Raw genomic sequence first — 19,659 nt, forward strand, 5'->3', positions numbered from 1 at the left:
TTCCAGTTTTTTGGCTACTATGAATAATGCTGATATGAATATTCTTGGAAATATTTTTTGGTGAAAACATACATATTCCTGTTGGGTGTGTACCTAAGAATGGATTTGCTGGGTGAGAGGATATATCTATTTTAAAATCTAGTAAATAATTCCCAAGAGTTTCCCAAAGTAGTTGAATCACTTATGCTCCTTCTGGTACTTTGTAAGAGTTTGCATTGTTCTACGACTTCATCAAAACTTGGTAGTGTCAGTGTTTCAAAACAGTGGCATTTTGTGCATGTTTTGACTTTTTTTTTTTCTTCGTTTCAAGTTTTAATCAAAGCTTGTATACAAGATTACTTTATTCCTGCATCTTCTCAATTGTTTCTTCCTTGTATTTGCGCTTTTCCTTTCCTCTTGGTGAGATTTGGCTTTCCGTTCAAGGATCTTTTTGTGGTCTTTGTCCAGTTTTAGCCTAGTGATAACCACCTTGCTGGGGTGAATGCCTACATGGACAGTGTGCCATTAGCCTTTTCCCGCTGCACCTGTTCAATGTAGATTACGTCTTTCTTCCTGTAAACCTGGACTACTTTGCCAATCTGCTGACCTTCATAGTGTCCTCGTACAACCTGAACTTTGTCATCCTTTCGGATGGGCATGGATCGCACGTTGTACTTCTGTCTCAGCTCTTTGGAAAGAGGGGAGGACACAATCTTCCTGCGAATGTGGGAAGGTGCATTGAAATGCCTTTTGCGATTCTTGCTTCGGTCGGAAGTCACAAAGGGATTGAACTTCATTTTGGCAGCTCCCGCTTAGTTGATGGCCGCCACATGTTTTAACTTTTTTAAAAATTAAAAATAAAACATTCATAGAAGTGCCAAACTGTTGGTTTGATAAATTTTCCCAGGACAATGAATACGCCATGTAACCAGCACTCACATTTAAAAAACAGAACATTACCAGCACCTAGGAATCCCCGTGATGCTCTGTTTCAGGCACTACCTATCTCAGACATAACCACTATGCTCACTACTTCTTTTTTTCTTCTTCTTTCTTCTTCTTTCTTTTTTGTTTTCTTTTGTGGAGATGGAGTCTCACTCTGTTGCCCAGGCTGGAGGGCAGTGGCATGATCTCGGTTCACTGCAACCTCTGCCTCCCGTGTTCAAGCGATTATCATGCCTCAGCCTCCCGAGTAGCTGAGACTACAGGCGCCCACCACTACACCTGGCTATTTTTTGTATTTTAGTAGAGACGGGGTTTCATTGTGTTAGCCAGGATGGTCTCGATCTCCTGACCTTGTGATCCACCCATCTCGGCCTCCCAACATTATGCTCACTTCTAGCATCACACATTAGTCTTGTCTGTTTAGTGCATTATGTACATGGAATCAAAATACTTTTTTATGTCTGGAGTTTTCTTTTCGTTTTTTTTTTTTTTTTTTTTGCACAACATTATGTTTGTAAAATTTATCAGTATATTTGGGTGTAGCCATAGTTGGTCATTCTCATTGTTGCTTAGTGTCCAATCCTATAAATTTACCATGATTTATTTTTCTATTTTGTTGTTGATGAGCACTTCGGTAGTTTCCACCTTTGGGTATCATGACTACTGCTGTCACAAATATTCTGATATATGTCTTCTAGTGAACATATGCATGTGCATGCATATCTGTTGGGTGTAATTCTAGGAGTGAAACTGCTGGATCATAAAGTATGCATAAGTTCACATTAGTAGATACTGCCATTTTTAAAAGTGATACCAATTTACACTTCTGCTACTAGTGGAGAAGAGTTTTTATTGCTCCTTAGTCTTGAGTAGACTTTTTATTTTTTGTCTTTCATTTTAGAAATTCTGGTAGGTGTTTAGCAGTATCTTTAACTCCTCTTAATATTTATTGGTCATTCAAATATCCTCTTTTATATGAAATTCCTGTTCAAATTTCCCACCCATTTTTTCTGTTGATTTAGCGGAGTTCTTTAGGTATTCTGAAGATGACTCCTTTGTTGGTTACATGTGCTGTAAATATGTTCTCTCACTCTGTGGATTGCCTTTTCACTCTTTATAACCATGTACTTTAAACACACATCTTTAATTTTAATGTAGTCAAATTCATTAGTCTATTATTTTATGATAAGTGTGTTTCTGTTCCAGTTAAGAAATCTCTGCTTGCCTCTAGGTCATGAAGATAGTCATCTATTTTGTTCTAGAAGCTTTGTCATTTTGTCCGTCACATTTAGATGTACTTGGAATACTGTATTGTTTCCTGAATGGTGCAAGGTAGATTTATATTTAATTTTTAAAATTAAATTAAATATGAACAGTCAATGGATGCAGAATGATTTCTTGAAACAAAATCCCCTTGTGAATTTGCTGCTCTGCCATATCTGACCTGGCCAAGGACTTTAGCTGGCACCTCCTAGGCTGACCAGAAGGAAGGAACCACTGTTATGTCTTACTCCATTTCATCTCAGGTACAAGCACAGAAACTCCTAGGTGACCACAGTACAGTAAAGAAAAGGCTATATCTGTTAATAATATTTTATTGAAGATTCAGGAATGCTGAAAGGGTGTAGTTATACTACAGGAAGGTGGTCTATAGCAAGTCACCTAACCTCTATGTGACACAGTTTCTCCATCTGTGAAGTGGGGATAATGGGAGTACCTATCTCAAAGTTGTTGAGAAGATTTGCTGCACAAAAGCGTGTTAAAGCACAATGCCCAGCAGGTGGTCAGCATCCCCACCCACAAATGTTAGTATTTATACTATGAAGCAGAGAAAATATTTGAGTAAATATTTGTGACCAAGTCATAGCTAACTCTTGGAAGCCTGCCTGGTCTGCACTTAGGTTAAACAAACATGTAAAAATCAGAGGTTTAGTCATAGTGACTGCTCATTCCTTTCTGTACACATGGATAGTGCTCAATTTCATTGGGTTCATTTGGACAATAACACATGGATAAGCCTTTCCTGATTCACTTGGGTCTTACCAAAACACTCAGAATGGATTTTTTGGCCAATGTTTGATTCATGGAAATTTTGGAACCTACCATTCTCCCATGGAGGGCAGTGAGGAAGGCATATGTGATAGACAGGGTTATTCAGTCATGGCGCTTCCTCTGTCCAGATGTTTTATCTCCATTGGCCAGAAGCAGAAGCCTTTTCCTCACAGTGTCTGCAAATTTATTTAGAAACCACACTTCAGCCGAAAGCTTCAGCCACCTGACATTTCCCACTCATTAACTCCCCAGAGGAGAACAAAGATACAAGAAGAGGGAAGCGGAGTGACCCCATGTTATCTCATCCCTCCTGGCATGGTCACAGGCTTTCCTGACACCACTTCAGATCCCTTTCTCATTCCCCACCTCTGGTCCCCAGCCCTATCCTGACTTCCCATTCCAGCAGACAGAGTTACCCAGAGCGACTGAGTGAGGACCTGTGTGGTCTGGAGTCCGGTCCCAGCTGTAATGCTTTAACCTTCCTTTGCCAGGACTCTTTAGGGCACTTTGTGCCCAAGGGAACAGGGAAATCTCTCTCCCAGCTCTTCCTGAAGGGAACTCTGCTTTTCGATTTTTTCAAGTATTTTTGTCTTTGTTTCCCTCCCTCCCTCCCTCCTTCCCTCCCTCCCTTTCCCCTTCTCCCCCTCCCCTACCTTTCCCTCCCTCCCTCCCTTCCTCCCTCCCTTTCTTTCTTTCCCTCTTTCTTTGTTTTTTTTTCCTTGTTTCCTTCTTTCCTTCCTTCCTTCCTTTTTTTCCCCCTTTTTTCCTTTCCTTTCCTTTGTTTCTTTTCTCTGAGACAGAGTCTGGCTCTGTCAACCAGGCTGCAGTGCAGTTGAAGCAGGAACGGCTGCACCTCTCAGACACTGAACTAGGAAGGAAGAGGTGTTTTATTATGGCCAGGAGCCAGGTGACAATTCTTTGTCTAAGAGCCAAGCTTGTTTAACAAAGAGAAGCTCTGCCTTTATATAGGCTTACAACTCTAGATATTACACGTGAAAGGATCTTAGGTTTACAGACTTAGAAGTTACACGTGAAAGGGTCTTGGGTTTACAGTCTTAGAAATGACATGTGAAAGGGTCTTGGTCTATGGAGGAGTGGGGTGGGGGTTTGATCTTGTTTAAGTAAAAACAATGCCTTCTGGAGAGATTCCCCCATACCATGCCTGCCATCTATAGGAAAGTGATTTAGGAGGCGACAGTTGGCCAGCTTTTTCTTCTATTGAAATGCAGTGTAGAAGTCACGGGGAGGAGGTGATCCTAGATGCCTGGGTCTCCTTCCTCATAGTGAAGTGATCTCGGTTCACTGCAACCTCTGCCTCCTGGGCTCAAGTGATCCTCTCAAGTCAGCCTTCTGATTAGCTGGAACTACAGACACGTGCCACCACAGAGACAGAGTTTTGCCATATTGCTTAGGCTGGTCTCAAACTTTTGGGCTCAAACAATCCACTGGCCTCTGTCTCCCAAATTGCTGGGATTACAGGTGTGAGCCATAATGCCTGGCCAACCTTTTTCAAGTGTGGCAAGCAAAGCACAGCCCAAGGGGATGGAACACGTGGTTGCCTCTTCCCTAGTACTGAGAATATTCTGAGAGCTTTCATCATCACATCTCATAGGTCTGACTCAGCTTCCCCATTTGTAGATGACTTGGGTTGAGGAACAGTAGTATTTTGGAATATAGGGGATGTCTGGAAAAGTGAAATGCCATTTTGTCTTTTGGCATGGGACAGCTTAATGTTGGGGGGCAATAGTTTTCAGGTAATGGAATAGTGTGGCTTGGTTGTGTGTGTGTGTGTGTGTGTGTGTATTTGTGCTAGTCCAGGGACAAATGATGAAGGTAGATTAGAGTTATGCTGGTTTACGAAATACTATCAGGTTCTTTGGATTCCAGGAATGTTGACAATGTCAGGGCTCTTTAAGTGCTGAATTTTCAGCATGTAGTCAGAATAGTTTTACATGATTTATCTACTGGGGAAGCTCTAAGAATTGTTCCCGTTTTAATTGCAATAATGTCCCTCCAGCTTCTTCCAGTTACTGTTCTCTGACAGAGCAGGAGCACTGTCATCTTGGACAAACACCTCCGCTTTAAGTTCCAGCTCTCTTTCTAACCTCATGCATTTCAAGGAAATCACTTCTCTTCTAACAGCAAGCAGCCAGAAAGAGCAGACAGTAAAACACAGATAAGATAGCTTGAGCACGGAGGGAGGGGGAAAGTCTCTTGGGTAACTGTCAAACTTCACACTCATACAACGGGCACCAGTGAAATAGTGGCCCTAATAAGCACATTCCTTTCACTTTAGGTGCACTAAGATAGGGAAGCTAAAAGCAGATTTAGGGGGTCAGGGGGTCTGCTTGCAGTTGCAGGAAGATATATGAGAACAGACACGAAAACCTTCCCTCCCATCTAAGCAAGCCAAAGAGACAGAAACATTCCAAGCCTGTGATAAGCTCTCCTGCCTTGAACCCTTAAAAACTCCCAGTCTGTAAGAGAGAATGCCTCTGATCTAACTTGGCCAGAGCCTCTCTCCTGTTTACGCTCCAGAATAAACCTGTCTTTGACTGTTGAGCTGCTTTTCATGTTTCTTTCCTCTTTCTTTCTTTTATTTTATTTTTTTAGACGTAGTCTTGCTCCGTCACCCAGGCTGGAGAGCAGTGGCACGATCTCTGCTCACTATAACCTCTGCCTCCTGAGTTCAAGTGATTCTCCTGCCTCAGCCTGCCAAGTAACTGGGACTACTGGCACGTGACACCATGCCCAGCTAATTTTTGTATTTTTAGTAGAGACAGAGTTTCACCATGTTGGCCAGGATGATCTCAATCTCTTTACCTCGTGGTCTGCCTGCCTCAACCTCCCAAAATGCTGGAATTACAAGTATGAGCTGCCATGCCTGGCCTTTCTTTAATTCTTACAGCCTCTATTAGTGGGCATGGAGTCATCTGTCTTCTACAGAGCACCTCTGGCTTTTGGTCAAGAGGGAGAATGCAATCCTGGCCCTATGAATACTAGGAAGCATACTCAAGTATCTCTGTATGTATCAAAGGAGATGAGGGCTTGTTCGGGAGAGAGACTAGACTTTCTGCTAATCTATGCTTTGGGATTCCTGGAAGTTGCATTCTGAGATGCTCCAGGTTCACATGAAAAGGAACAAGCCAAGTGTTCGGCCGGCTGTGTCTTTCCTCCACTCCTGTTTCCTTTCCTCATTTGCTCCCTTCCCTCCCTTCTTCCCTTCTTTCCTTCCTTTTCTTTTTCTTTCCCTATCTCATCCTGTTCTAAAAAGAATAGAGTTATTTAGAAAGATACATACAGCAAACAAGCTAAAGTAAATAAAAAATAGTTGAGGCTGGGTGCTGTGACTCACATCTGTAATCTCAGCACTTTGGGAGACAACTTGAGCCCAGGAGTTTGAGACCAGCTTGGGCAACATAGCGAGACCCTGTGTCTATGAAAAAAAAAGTTGAGTGACAAGAAGTAAAAAGAAAAAAGTAAGGTATGAAGAAGATGACGTTCTGTGCAAGGTGCGTACACCAAGTCAGTGGGAGGGTGGGGTCTTATTGAGGGATTGACAGTCAAACTGATAAGACACAACAGGCTTCACCCAGCACCACAATTTATGTAGCTTCACAATAGTACAAACGATAGGCACCACACCATGCACGGCAACAGCACTGTGGAGGCCTTGCTTATCCTCTGCTCATCTTCCTGTATCTGCAGTCATTTCACACTGGAATATGAATGGTCACAGAGATAGCCAGACTATCTCAGCTTGGGCATTGCACCAGATCTGGGGCTCGTTTGGCTTTTACATCTTGATGGTCCTGTAGCCGTCTCTGACATGTATTTCTAGCTCTCATTTTTCTGTGCAGCTGCCTCTTGTCAATTACTAGCAATTACTGGTTAACCAGTTACTAGTGAATGAATCAACAAAAAGGTGTAGCATGCTGGTGAACTATATAGCAGGATCCTAATTTACCATAGATCTCTTATACTGTACGTTCTTTGAATTACTGTTGCAAGAAATAAAACTGAGAGTCAAGCCCTCGGGTTTTCTTGAGGCTGAAAAAAAGTCACTCCACATGTTAATTCTTTCCTTCCACTTTACCTCTGACTTTTGTCAATACTTCTTTGCCACTTGTTCCTTAGGCATTTGAAAGATAATTATATATATTAATTGACAAATAATAATTGTATATATTTATGGGGTACAATGTGATGTTTTGATCTATGAATATAATGTAGAAAGGTTAAATCAAGCTAATTACGATATCTAATATTTCATCTACTTATCAGTTAAAAAATAATTCTTGGCTGGGCTCTGTGGCTCATGCCTGTAATGCCAGCACTTTGGTGGGCCAAGATGGGCGGATCACTTGATGCCAGGAGTTTGAGACCTGCCTAGACAACATGTTGAAACTCCATCTCTATTAAAAATACAGAAATCAGCTGGGCTTGGTTGTGCACACCTGTAGTCCCAGCTACTAGGCAGGCTGAGGCACGTGAATCACTTGAACCTGGGAGGTGGAGATTGCAGTGAGCCAAGATTATGCCACTGCACTCCAGCCTGGGTGACAGAGCAAGACACTGTCTCAAAAAATTCTTTAAAAAGGTTTTATTTAATTTTAATTGACAAATAATAATCACACATATTTATGAGGGCATAATGTGATGTTTCTACACACATGTACATTATGTAATGATCAAGTCAAGCTAATTAACATATTACTCACCTCAAATGTTTATCACTTCTTTGTGATGAGAACATCTAAAATCCACTCTTTCAGCTATTTTGAAATCTATAATACATTATTGTTCACTATAGTCATCATACAGTGCAACCAATCCCTGGAACCAGTCCTCCTTACGAACTGAAACTATGTCCCCTTTGAGCAATGTTTCTCCTTTCCCTGTCCATTCCCCTCTCCCCATCCTCTGCTAATCACCATTCTACTCTTTACTTCTATGAATTTGACTGTTTTAGATTTCACTTGTAAGTGGGATCATGTGGTATTTGTTTTTCTGTGCCTGGCTTATTTCACTTAATATAATGTCCCCCAGATTCATCCATGTTGTCACAAATGACAGAATCACCTAGCTTAGAAAGTAATTCTTAATGTAGTAACTGCTACAACATTTTATGTATAAAAATAGACATTTAAAACTCTGCAACCATGAGGACTGGAGCCGTTGGAATGAGCAGTTGGAATTCCTTCCCAATAATCACAGTGAGCCATGAGTATATTTCAACATATTCTCCCTCCTCCCTTTTTCTCCACTATCACTTGCATTTTTTTTTTTTTTTTTTTTTTTTTTTTTTTTTTTTTTTTGAGGTGGAGTTTTGCTCTTGTTGCCCAGGCTGGAGTATAATGGTGCAATCTCAGTTCACCACAACCTCTACCTCCTGGGCTCAAGTGATTCTCCTGCCTCAGTCTCCCAAGTAGCTGGAATTACAGACATGCACCACCATGCCTGGATAATTTTGTATTTTTAGTAGAGATGGGGTTTCTCCATGTTGGTCAGGCTGGTCTCAAACTCCTGACCTCAGGTGATTGGCTCACCTTGGCCTCCCAAAGTGCTGGGGTTACAGGCATGAGCCACTGCACCCAGTCTTACTTGCATTTTTAATAGGCTTCAACAGAGGTGTTAAGCTGCGTATGTTACTTTTCTAAAGGTGAATTTAGTTCGTTCTTTGGCCAGTAATTCTCCATGAGTATTGTATCACCTGGAACTTTTAGTTTGACTTCTCAAAATACCTTTTTATTCTGGCAACCATTTTCATTTATTTTTTATAATGTAGTCTACAAATTCGTTATTACCTGTAGCAGAAAGATTAGACAATGTTCAGGACATTAATTATAATCATGTCAATTTCCTAATCTTCTCAGCAGACATACCATTTTCTCATACACATTTCCTATGCTGCTGTAATTACTAGAGGTCATTGCTCAGTAAAGTCTAGGTTCCCTCTGGTCTGGGGGCATAATTACACTTCATCTACCAAGGAATACATTTCATAGTAACTCAGGTTCCGGGTATCATTGTGGAGCACTGCCCATCTGTCTACAATTGGTAGAGTTTGAACCAGTTAAGGATCACCTTTGGATTATCCAAGGTCATACCAATTGTATCACGGAGTTGAAGCCCTTTCAACTTTTTGACACTCTTTCTCTGAGGGAGTAGCAGTAAATAGCATGCTTACCAGTCATCTTACCATATGCCAGAGGTTAGGTTGGCCATGGTGTTCCCACAAGCATACTTCCTCTTGCCTAAGACTGCAGCACAACTGGTCACTGCTGTTTAAATAGATCAGTTGCTTTTGCTGTTGAGATGGCAATTGTTCCTTCCTTGGTGAGTGTATGGATTCTTGTCGAGTTATTGACAAGCAAGATGCTGAGTCAGTTGGGTAAGATGCATAGTCTATTCAAACACTGTGATATGGTTTGAATATTTGTCTTGCCCAAATCTCATGTTGAAATGGAATCCCATGGAAATTGGAGGTGGGGTATAGTGGGAGGTTTGGGTCATGGGGGTGTTCTTTTCAAACTGGTTGTTTAAAAAGCATGTGGTGGCTGGGTGCAGTGGCTCATGTCTGTAATCTCAGCACTTTGGGAGGACAAGGCTGGTGACCTGAGGTCAGGAGTTCAAGACCAGTCTGACCAACATGGTGAAACCTCTACTAAAAATACAAAAATTGGCTATGTGTTGTGGCGCATGCTTGTAATTCCATCTACTCAGAAAGCTGAGGCAGGAGAATCACTTGAACTTGGGAGGTGGAGGTTGCAATGAGCCAAGATTGCGCCATTGCACTCCAGCCTGGGCAACAAGAGCAAAGCTTCGTCTCAAAAAAAAAAAAAGGAAAAGAAAAGAAAAAGAAAATAAAGTGTGTGGCACCTGCCCTTATTCCCACCTTGCTCCTGCCCTTTTCTTTTTTATTTTTATTTTTATTTTTATTTATTTATTTATTTTTATTGCATTTTAGGTTTTGGGGTACATGTGAAGAACATGCAAAATTGTTGCATAGGTAGACACATGGCAGTGTGGTTTGCTGCCTTCCGTCCCCTTGCCTGTATCTGTCATTTCTTCCCATGCTATCTCTTCCCACCTCCCCACCCCCCCGTCCCTCCCCCGTTTCCCCACAATGGACCCCAGTGTGTAGTGCTCCCCTCCTTGTGTCCATGTGTTCTCATTATTCAACACCCACCTATGAGAGAGAATATGCGGTGTTTGATTTTCTGCTCTTGTGTCAGTTTGCTGAGAATGATGGTTTCCAGGTTCATCCATGTCCCTACAAAGGACGTGAACTCATCATTTTTGATGGCTGTGTAATATTCCATGGTGTATATGTACCACATTTTCCCTATCCAGTCTATCATCGTTGGGCATTTGGGTTGGTTCCAGGTCTTTGCTATTGTAAACAGTGCTGCAATGAACATTCGTGTGCATGTGTCCTTATAGTAGAATGATTTATAATCCTTTGGATATATACCCAGTAATGGGATTGCTGGGTCAAATGGGATTTCTATTTTTAGGTCCTTGAGGAATCGCCACACTGTCTTCCACAATGGTTGAATTAATTTACATTCCCACCAATAGTGTAAAAGTGTTCCTATTTCTCCACATCCTCTCCAGCATCTGTTGTTTCCAGATTTTTTAATGATCGCCATTCTAACTGGTGTGAGATGGTATCTCAATGTGGTTTTGATTTGCATTTCTCTAATGACCAGTGATGATGAGCATTTTTTCATATGTTTGTTGGCCTCCTGTATGTCTTCTTTTGTAAAGTATCTGTTCATATCCTTTGCCCATTTTTGAATGGGCTTGTTTGTTTTTTTCTTGCAGATCTGTTTTAGTTCATTGTAGATTCTGGATATCAGCCCCTTGTCAGATGTATAGACTGCAAAAATTTTTTCCCATTCTGTTGGTTGCCGATTCACTCTACTGACTGTTTCTTTTGCCTTGCAGAAGCTGTGGAGTTTGATTAGGTCACATTTGTCTATTTTGGCTTTTGTTGCCATTGCTTTTGGCGTTTTGGTCATGAAGTCCTTGCCTACGCCTATGTCCTGAATGGTTTTGCCTAGATTTTCTTCTAGGGTTTTTATGGTGTTAGGTCTGATGTTTAAGTCTTTAATCCATCTGGAGTTAATTTCGGTGTAAGGTGTCAGGAAGGGGTCCTGTTTCTGCTTTCTGCACATGGCTAGCCAGTTTTCCCAACACCATTTATTAAACAGGGAATCCTTTCCCCATTGCTTGTTTTCGTCAGGTTTGTCAAAGATCAGATGGTTGTGGGTATGTTGTATTTCCTCTGAGGCCTCTGTTCTGTTCCATTGGTCTATATCTCTGTTTTGGTACCAGTACTATGCTGTTCTGATTACTGTAGCCTTGTAGTATAGTTTGAAGTCCGGTAGTGTGATGCCTCCTGCTTTGTTCTTTTTGCTTAGAATTGACTTGGCTATGCGGGCTCTCTTTTGGTTCCGCTCCTGCCCTTTTCATGTGACCTGCCTGCTCTGCTCTGGCTTTGCCTTCCACCATGAGTAAAAGCTCCCTGAGGCCTCCCCAGAAGCTGAGCAGTTGCTGGTGCCATGCTTGTGCAGCTTGCAGAACCATGAGCCAATAAACCTCTTTTCTTTATAAATTACCGAGTCTCAGGTATTCCTTTACAGCCACGCAAGAATGATCTAACACATTGCTTCATCATATTTCTAGGCGAAATGCCGAGTTCAGTGAGTTTCCTGGAAGAGGCCTCCCCCTAGTGACCATTTAGATCACAAGCCTGAGTCTCCAGAAAAGTCATTTCTACTTGACATGCTTAACCAAGTTCCCAACCTCCTAAGTCCCTCTTGGTACTCTGGACCAATGCTGGGTCTGTGATCACAAGTGTTGCTGCTCTGAGTACTTGTGATACAGCCTAATTCAAGTAAACTACATACATTTAAAGAGTACTGTATTCCTCAAGAGATTGTAGGGTTATTGTGCTCAGTTCCCAGGGGTTGTTCAGTTCAAGCATCCTAAAGGCTTCCCATAATCATCACATTGGAAGTTCCAGAGTGAGATCATCATTGATATGTGACAACCATGTCATGTCAATATTCCCCTCTCAGACATCATTATGAGTTTTTGAATACCTGCCTGCATTGTTTTCCAAACACATTACTATGTGCTGTAGTTAAAAGGGCAAATTAGATTCTAATATACTAGGCAGACAACAGCAATGGTGTCTTCCTCATGCCCAGGTATTAGCTTGAACAATGGGATGTCCCGGTTTACAGCAACATGCTGCAGAGCTGTTAGCTGACAGTTACACTATGTCCAGTGAGGTTCAAAGGCAGGAATCCTCCTAGTGCTACAGCGAATCAGCATGATACGCCTGAGAATAAAATGTGACTAAAACAATAATCCCAACCTGCTGTTACTTAGGCAGGTCATCAAAGAACTGATGTCTTCTCTCCAAATCTTGTATATAACGTCTCAGGTAATTGTTGCCATGTGACTTCAGTCCAATCCTCCTTATCAGGGGGAAATAAATCTTTGGGTATCTCCTTGTGTTGGCTATGATCAGCATCACATATGAGAGAAATAGCTAAGAATATTATTCTCCTGCGCTCCTAAGATAAAAATGACAGCTTTCAGTGGCTAGGTGCAGTGGCTCACGCCTGTAATCCCAGCACTTTGGGAGGCCCAGGTGGGTAGATCACCAGAGGCCAGGAGTTTGAGACCAACCTGGCTCAATGGTCAGAATGTTATACTTTGTTGTTTAGATATATGAAATATAGGGATCATTGCTAGGATAAGGATGGAGAATATGAGGGCTAGGGTGCTTCCTAGTTTGTTAGGAATAGATCGTAGTATTACATATGCAAATAGGAAATATCACTTTGGTTTAATGTGAGGTGGGGCATTGAGAGGGTTGGCTAGGGTATAATTGCCTGGATCAGTTAGAAGGTCGAGTGAAAATAATACAAAGCTTATCAGAAGAAGAAAAATTAGGCCTAGAATATCTTTAGTTGTATAATAGGGGTTAAAAGTGATTTTGTCAGAGTCTGATGTGATTCCTGAGGGGTTATTTGATCCTGTTTCATGTAGTGAAACTTCATCTCTACTAAAAATACAAAAAATTAGCCAAGTATGGTGACAAGTGACTGTAGTCCCATCTATTCAGGATGCTGAGGTATGAGAATCACTTGAAACTTTGAGGTTGAGGTTGCAGTGAGCTGAGATTGTGTCACTGCACTCCAGCCTGGGCAACCAAGTGAGACTCCAACTCAAAACAAAACAAAAAAGCTCCCTTTCCAGGTATTATTTCCCACTTTATGATCTCTTTCCATTTATTATCTGTCTTAATCCAGACTGGGCTCCTCTGGGTAGACACCTCTGGTTCAGCTATGCTACAGGCATGTAGCAGGATTAGGCTTTCCAGAACTGCTTCTTGTGTCCATTACCAGGAAGAAGCCATAGGGTTAGAAAGGCAAAGGAAGTAGGGAATGTCTCCCAGGGAAGGGAAGCATCACCCATGATCGGCCCTCATGAGATGAAGTCACTATCCAGCCCATTATTTCTTTAGGAATTTGCACAGTCAAGTTATTTATTTATTTTTAACTTTAGAGTTCTTTTTAAATAAAATTAACTCACTTGACAGTTCCAAGGAAAAACTAACCAGTTTTGAACTTATTCATGCAATAGCACATAAATCCGTCTCTCCTCAGGGGAACAGTCTCCTCCCTGGGGTCCTCTTGTGTCACAGTACAGATCTTGAGTGCATCCTCAGTGTACCTGTCCCTCTCGGCTGCAGAAATGAAGACATCTTTCACTAGCTGTATGGCTCTGACCAAGGACAGTGGGACATGCTCCACCTTCTGTATGTTCTTAAAACTAACACAAGGCCGGGTGCGGCGGCTCATGCCTATAATCCCAGCACTTTGGGAGGCCCAGGTGGGTGAATCATGAGGTCAAGAGATTGAGACCATCCTGGCCAACATGGTGAAACCCCATCTCTACTAAAAATACAAAAATTAGCTGGGTGTGGTGGTGTGCACCTGTAATTCCAGCTGCTCAGGAGGCTGAGGCAGGGGAATCACTTGAACCTGGGAGGCAGAAGTTGCAGTGAGCCAAGATTGCACCACTGCACTCCATTCTGGTGACAGAGTGAGATTCTGTCTCAAAAAAAAAAAAAAAAAAAAAAAAAAGCCCAACACAAAAACCAGTTGTCAAGCAGGAGCTGTAGCATGGCATTGGCTGAGCCTCTAGCCTTGAAGGATTCTCTCTGGTAGGACCCACCAGGTCAAAGCTGTACATAGCTCCCTTCCATTGTTCAAATTCACCGGTGATGGATGATATTGTAAACATCATATGGACAGAAGTGCCTGGATACAAGATTGTAGATAGCACTGGAATTGCCCCAGTGGTCATGGCCTTATTATTAGGATGTTTATACATCTTTAGTTTAGCTTCAATAATCTTTGTCAGAGGAAGACAGTCTCTGGGAAAACTACTGCATCCAATGACTGTTTTGTCTGTTAATTTATAACATTGGGAGCTGTTCCAGATATTAATTGAAACCCTTGACTCAATACAGTGTCAGAAGCAACAATAGAAAAGTCTTCTCCAGCAGTTGCTCATCCAGTAACTCCATTGAAAGCATAGGGGTGACACGCGTAGTTGCAGTGGGCCCAGGGGGCTGGGTGGCTCCACCATCAGGGACCCGAGTGGCTGTGGAGGACTACAGCACACCACGGCAGCTCTGGCTCCTGTTGACTCACAGCCAGAGGGCAGCTCCCATGAACGTAAAATTTAGAGGAATTTGAAGAATTCTGAGCTGCAATGCCTGACAGAAGGCTGTCAGGACAAGCAAGTGTTATCTGGACTCAAGACAATTTGATTCATAAGAAAAATTTTGTGCCTCGAAAATAATTTTTATGAGATCATAGCATCATCTTTGACTTTCTCATTCCCACCTTTGCACACTTATCCTCAAATTTTCAAAGTTACTTCTCATCTTCAGATAAAGCACACATGTGTCTGGTATTAATCTTCATTGCTCACAAGTGCCAAATAGTCCCAAAAGGCCTTGCTCATCATCTCCAGGTCATTCGACTTCATTTAAAATTGAAGTTGGATTTACATACAATAAAATGGCTTACATCATAGATGTACAGTTTTTTTTAAATTGCATTTTAGGTTTTGGGGTACATGTGAAGAACATGCAAGATTGTTGCATAGGTACACACATGGCAGTGTGGTTTTCTGCCTTCCTTCACCTCACCTGTATCTGTCATTTCTCCCCATGCTATCTCTTCCCACCTCCCCACCCCCCCGTCCCTCTCCCAATTCCCCCCAACGGACCCCAGTGTATAGTGCTCCCCTCCCTGTGTCCATGTGTTCTCATTGTTCAACACCCACCTATGAGTGAGAATATGCGGTGTTTGATTTTCTGCTCTTGTGTCAGTTTGCTGAGAATGATGGTTTCCAGGTTCATCCATGTCCCTACAAAGGACGTGAACTCATCATTTTTGATGGCTGTGTAATATTCCATGGTGTATATGTACCACATTTTCCCTATCCAGTCTATCATCGTTGGGCATTTGGGTTGGTTCCAGGTCTTTGCTATTGTAAACAGTGCTGCAATGAAAATTCATGTGCATGTGTCCTTATAGTAGAATGATTTATAATCCTTTGGATATATACCCAGTAATGGGATTGCTGGGTCAAATGGGATTTCTATTTTTAGGTCCTTGAGGAATCGCCACACTGTCTTCCACAATGGTTGAATTAATTTACATTCCCACCAACAGTGTAAAAGTGTTCCTATTTCTCCACATCCTCTCCAGCATCTGTTGTTTCCAGATTTTTTAATGATTGCCATTCTAACTGGTGTGAGATGGTATCTCAATGTGGTTTTGATTTGCATTTCTCTAATGACCAGTGATGATGAGCATTTTTTCATATGTTTGTTGGCCTCCTGTATGTCTTCTTTTGTAAAGTATCTGTTCATATCCTTTGCCCATTTTTGAATGGGCTTGTTTGTTTTTTTCTTGTAGATCTGTTTTAGTTCATTGTAGATTCTGGATATCAGCCCCTTGTCAGATGGGTAGACTGCAAAAATTTTTTCCCATTCTGTTGGTTGCCGATTCACTCTACTGACTGTTTCTTTTGCCGTGCAGAAGCTGTGGAGTTTGATTAGGTCCCATTTGTCTATTTTGGCTTTTGTTGCCATTGCTTTTGGCGTTTTGGTCATGAAGTCCTTGCCTACGCCTATGTCCTGAATGGTTTTGCCTAGATTTTCTTCTAGGGTTTTTATGGTGTTAGGGCTGATGTTTAAGTCTTTAATCCATCTGGAGTTAATTTCGGTGTAAGGTGTCAGGAAGGGGTCCTGTTTGTGCTTTCTGCACATGGCTAGCCAGTTTTCCCAACACCATTTATTAAACAGGGAATCCTTTCCCCATTGCTTGTTTTTGTCAGGTTTGTCAAAGATCGGATGGTTGTGGGTATGTTGTATTTCCTCTGAGGCCTCTGTTCTGTTCCATTGGTCTATATCTCTGTTTTGGTACCAGTACCATGCTGTTCTGATTACTGTAGCCTTATAGTATAGTTTGAAGTCCGGTAGTGTGATGCCTCCTGCTTTGTTCTTTTTGCTTAGAATTGACTTGGCTATGCGGGCTCTCTTTTGGTTCCATATGAAGTTTAAGGTGTTTTTTTCCAGTTCTGTGAAGAAGGTCATTGGTAGCTTGATGGGAATAGCGTTGAATCTGTAAATTACTTTGGGTAGTATGACCATTTTCACGATGTTGATTCTTCCTAACCATGAACATGGAATGTTTCTCCATCTGTTTGTGTCCTCTCTTATTTCGTTGAGCACTGGCTTGTAGTTCTTGAAGAGGTCCTTTACGTTCCTTGTTAGTTGTATTCCTAGGTGTTTTATATTCTTTGTGGCAATTGTGAATGGCAGTTCGTTCTTGATTTGGCTCTCTTTAAGTCTGTTACTGGTGTATAGGAATGCTTGTGATTTTTGCACGTTGATTTTGTATCCTGAGACTTTGCTGAAGTTGTTTATCAGTTTCAGGAGATTTTGGGCTGAGATGATGGGGTCTTCTCGATATACAATCACGTCATCTGCAAATAGAGACAATTTGATTTCCTCCTTTCCAATTTGGATACCCTTTATTTCTTTTTCTTGCCTGATTGCTCTGGCTAGAACTTCCAGTACTATATTGAATAGGAGTGGTGAGAGAGGGCATCCTTGTCTAGTGCCAGATTTCAAAGGGAATGCTTCCAGTTTTTGCCCATTCAGTATGATATTGGCTGTTGGTTTGTCATAAATAGCTTTTATTGTTTTGAGATACGTTCTGTCAATACCTAGTTTATTGAGGGTTTTTAGCATAAAGCGCAGTTGAATTTTGTCAAAAGCCTTCTCTGCATCAATTGAGATAATCCTGTGGTTTTTGTCTGTGGTTCTGTTTATGTGGTGAATTACGTTTATGGACTTGCATATGTTGAACCAGCCTTGCATCCCCGGGATGAATCCTACTTGATCATAGTGGATGAGCTTTTTGATATGCTGCTGCAATCAGTTTGCCAGTATTTTATTGAAGATTTTTGCATCTATGTTCATCATGGATATTGGCCTGAAATTTTCTTTTCTTGTTGAATCTCTGCCAGGTTTTGTTATCAGGATGATGTTTGTCTCATAAAATAATTTGGGAAGGATTCCCTGTTTTTGGATTGTCTTGAATAGTTTCAGAAGGAATGGTATCAGCTCCTCTTTGTATGTCTGGTAGAATTCGGCTGTGAACCCATCTGGACCTGGGCTTTTTTTGGGTGGTAGGCTCTTTATTGCTGCCTCGACTTCAGACCATGTTATTGGTCTATTCAGGGTTTCAGCTTCTTCCGGGTTTAGGCTTGGGAGGATGCAGGTATCCAGGAATTTATCCATTTCTTCCAGGTTTACTAGTTTATGTGCATAGAGTTGTTTGTAATAATCTCTGATGATGGTTTGGATTTCTGTGGAATCTGTGGTGATATCCCCTTTATCGTTTTTTATTGCATCAATTTGGTTATTCTATCTTTTCTTTATCGTTTTTTATTGCATCAATTTGGTTATTCTCCTTTTCTTTTTTATTAATCTGGCTAGTGGTCTGTCTTTTCAAAAAACCAGCTCCTGGATTTATTGATTTTTTTGAAGAGTTTTTTGTGTCTCTATTTCCTTCAGTTCTGCTCTGATCTTAGTTATTTCCCGTCTTCTGGTAGGTTTTGAGTTTTTTTTTATCTTGCTCCTCTAGCTCTTTCAATTTTGATGATAGGGTGTCAATTTTAGATCTCTCCTTTCTTCTCATGTGGGCTCTCATTGCTATATATTTTCCTCTAGAGATTGCTTTAAATGTGTCCCAGAGATTCTGGTATGTTGTGTCTTTGTTCTCATTGGTTTCAAAGAACATCTTTATTTCTACCTTCATTTCATTGTTTATCTAGTCAACATTCAAGAGCAAGTTGTTCAGTTTCCATGAAGCTATGCAGTTCTGAGTTAGTTTCTGCATTCTGAGTTCTAACTCGATTGCACTGTGGTCTGAGAGACTTTGTTATGATTTTCGTTCTTTTGCATTTGCTGAGGAGTGATTTATTGCCAATTATGTGGTCAATTTTAGAGTAGGTGTGATGTGGTGCTGAGAAAAATGTATTTTCTGTGGATTTGGGGTTGAGAGTTCTGTAAATATCTATTAGGTTTGCTTGTTCCTGGTCTGAGTTCATGTCCTGGATATCCTTGTTGATTTTCTGTCTGGTTGATCTGTCTAATATTGACAATGGGGTGTTAAAGTCTCCCACTATTATTGTGTGGGAGTCTAAGTCTCTTTGCAAGTCATTAAGAACTTGCCTTATATATCTGGGTGCTCCTGTATTGGGTGTGTATATATTTAGGATTGTTAGCTCTTCTTGTTGCAGTGATCCTTTTACCATTATGTAATGTCCTTCTTTGTCTCTTTTGATCTTTGTTGCTTTAAAGTCTATTTTATCTGAGATGAGAATTGCAACTCCTGCTTTTTTTTGCTCTCCATTTGCTTGGTAGATCTTCCTCCATCCCTTTATTTTGAGCCTTTGTGTATCCTTGCATGTAAGATGGGTTTCCTGGATACAGCACACTGATGGGTTTTGGCTTTTTATCCAATTTGCCAGTCTGTGTCTTTTGATTGGGGCATTTAGTCCATTGACATTTAGGGATAGTATTGTTATGTGTGAATTTGATGCTGTCATTTTGATGCTACCTGGCTGTTTTGTTGGTTAGTTGATGCAGATTCTTGATTGTGTTGATGCTCTTTTACCATTTGGTGTGTTTTTGGAGTGGCTGGTACTGGTTGTTCCTTTATATGTGTAGAGCCTCTTTCAGGAGTTCTTGTAGAGCAGGTTTGGTGGTGATGAAATCTCTGAGTGCTTGCTTGTTCACAAAGGATTTTATTTTTCCTTCACTTATGAAGCTTAGTTTGGCTGGATAGGAGATTCTGGGTTGAAAGTTTTTTCTTTAAGGATGTTGAATATTGGCCCCCAATCTCTTCTGGTTTGTAGGGTTTCTGCTGAGAGATCTACTGTGAGTCTAATGGGCTTCCCTTTGTGGGTAACCCGACCTTTGTCTCTGGCTGCCCTTAGCATTTTCTCTTTCATTTCAACCCTGGTGAATCTGACGATTATGTGCCTTGGGGTTGCTCTTCTTGA

At 41.3% G+C, this 19,659-nt stretch overlaps 2 pseudogenes; both read right to left on the reverse strand.

The window, feature by feature from the left end:
- Positions 1-293: 293 nt before the first annotated feature.
- Positions 294-800, reverse strand: LOC120366389 (large ribosomal subunit protein uL24-like; annotated as a pseudogene).
- Positions 801-13,613: 12,813 nt separating this feature from the next.
- On the reverse strand, positions 13,614-14,655 carry LOC120366316 (proteasome subunit beta type-1 pseudogene; annotated as a pseudogene).
- Between the last annotated feature and the right edge of the window lie 5,004 nt (positions 14,656-19,659).

Source organism: Saimiri boliviensis, chromosome 2 (genome assembly GCF_048565385.1).
Source record: "Saimiri boliviensis isolate mSaiBol1 chromosome 2, mSaiBol1.pri, whole genome shotgun sequence".
Taxonomy (NCBI): Eukaryota; Metazoa; Chordata; class Mammalia; order Primates; family Cebidae; genus Saimiri; species Saimiri boliviensis.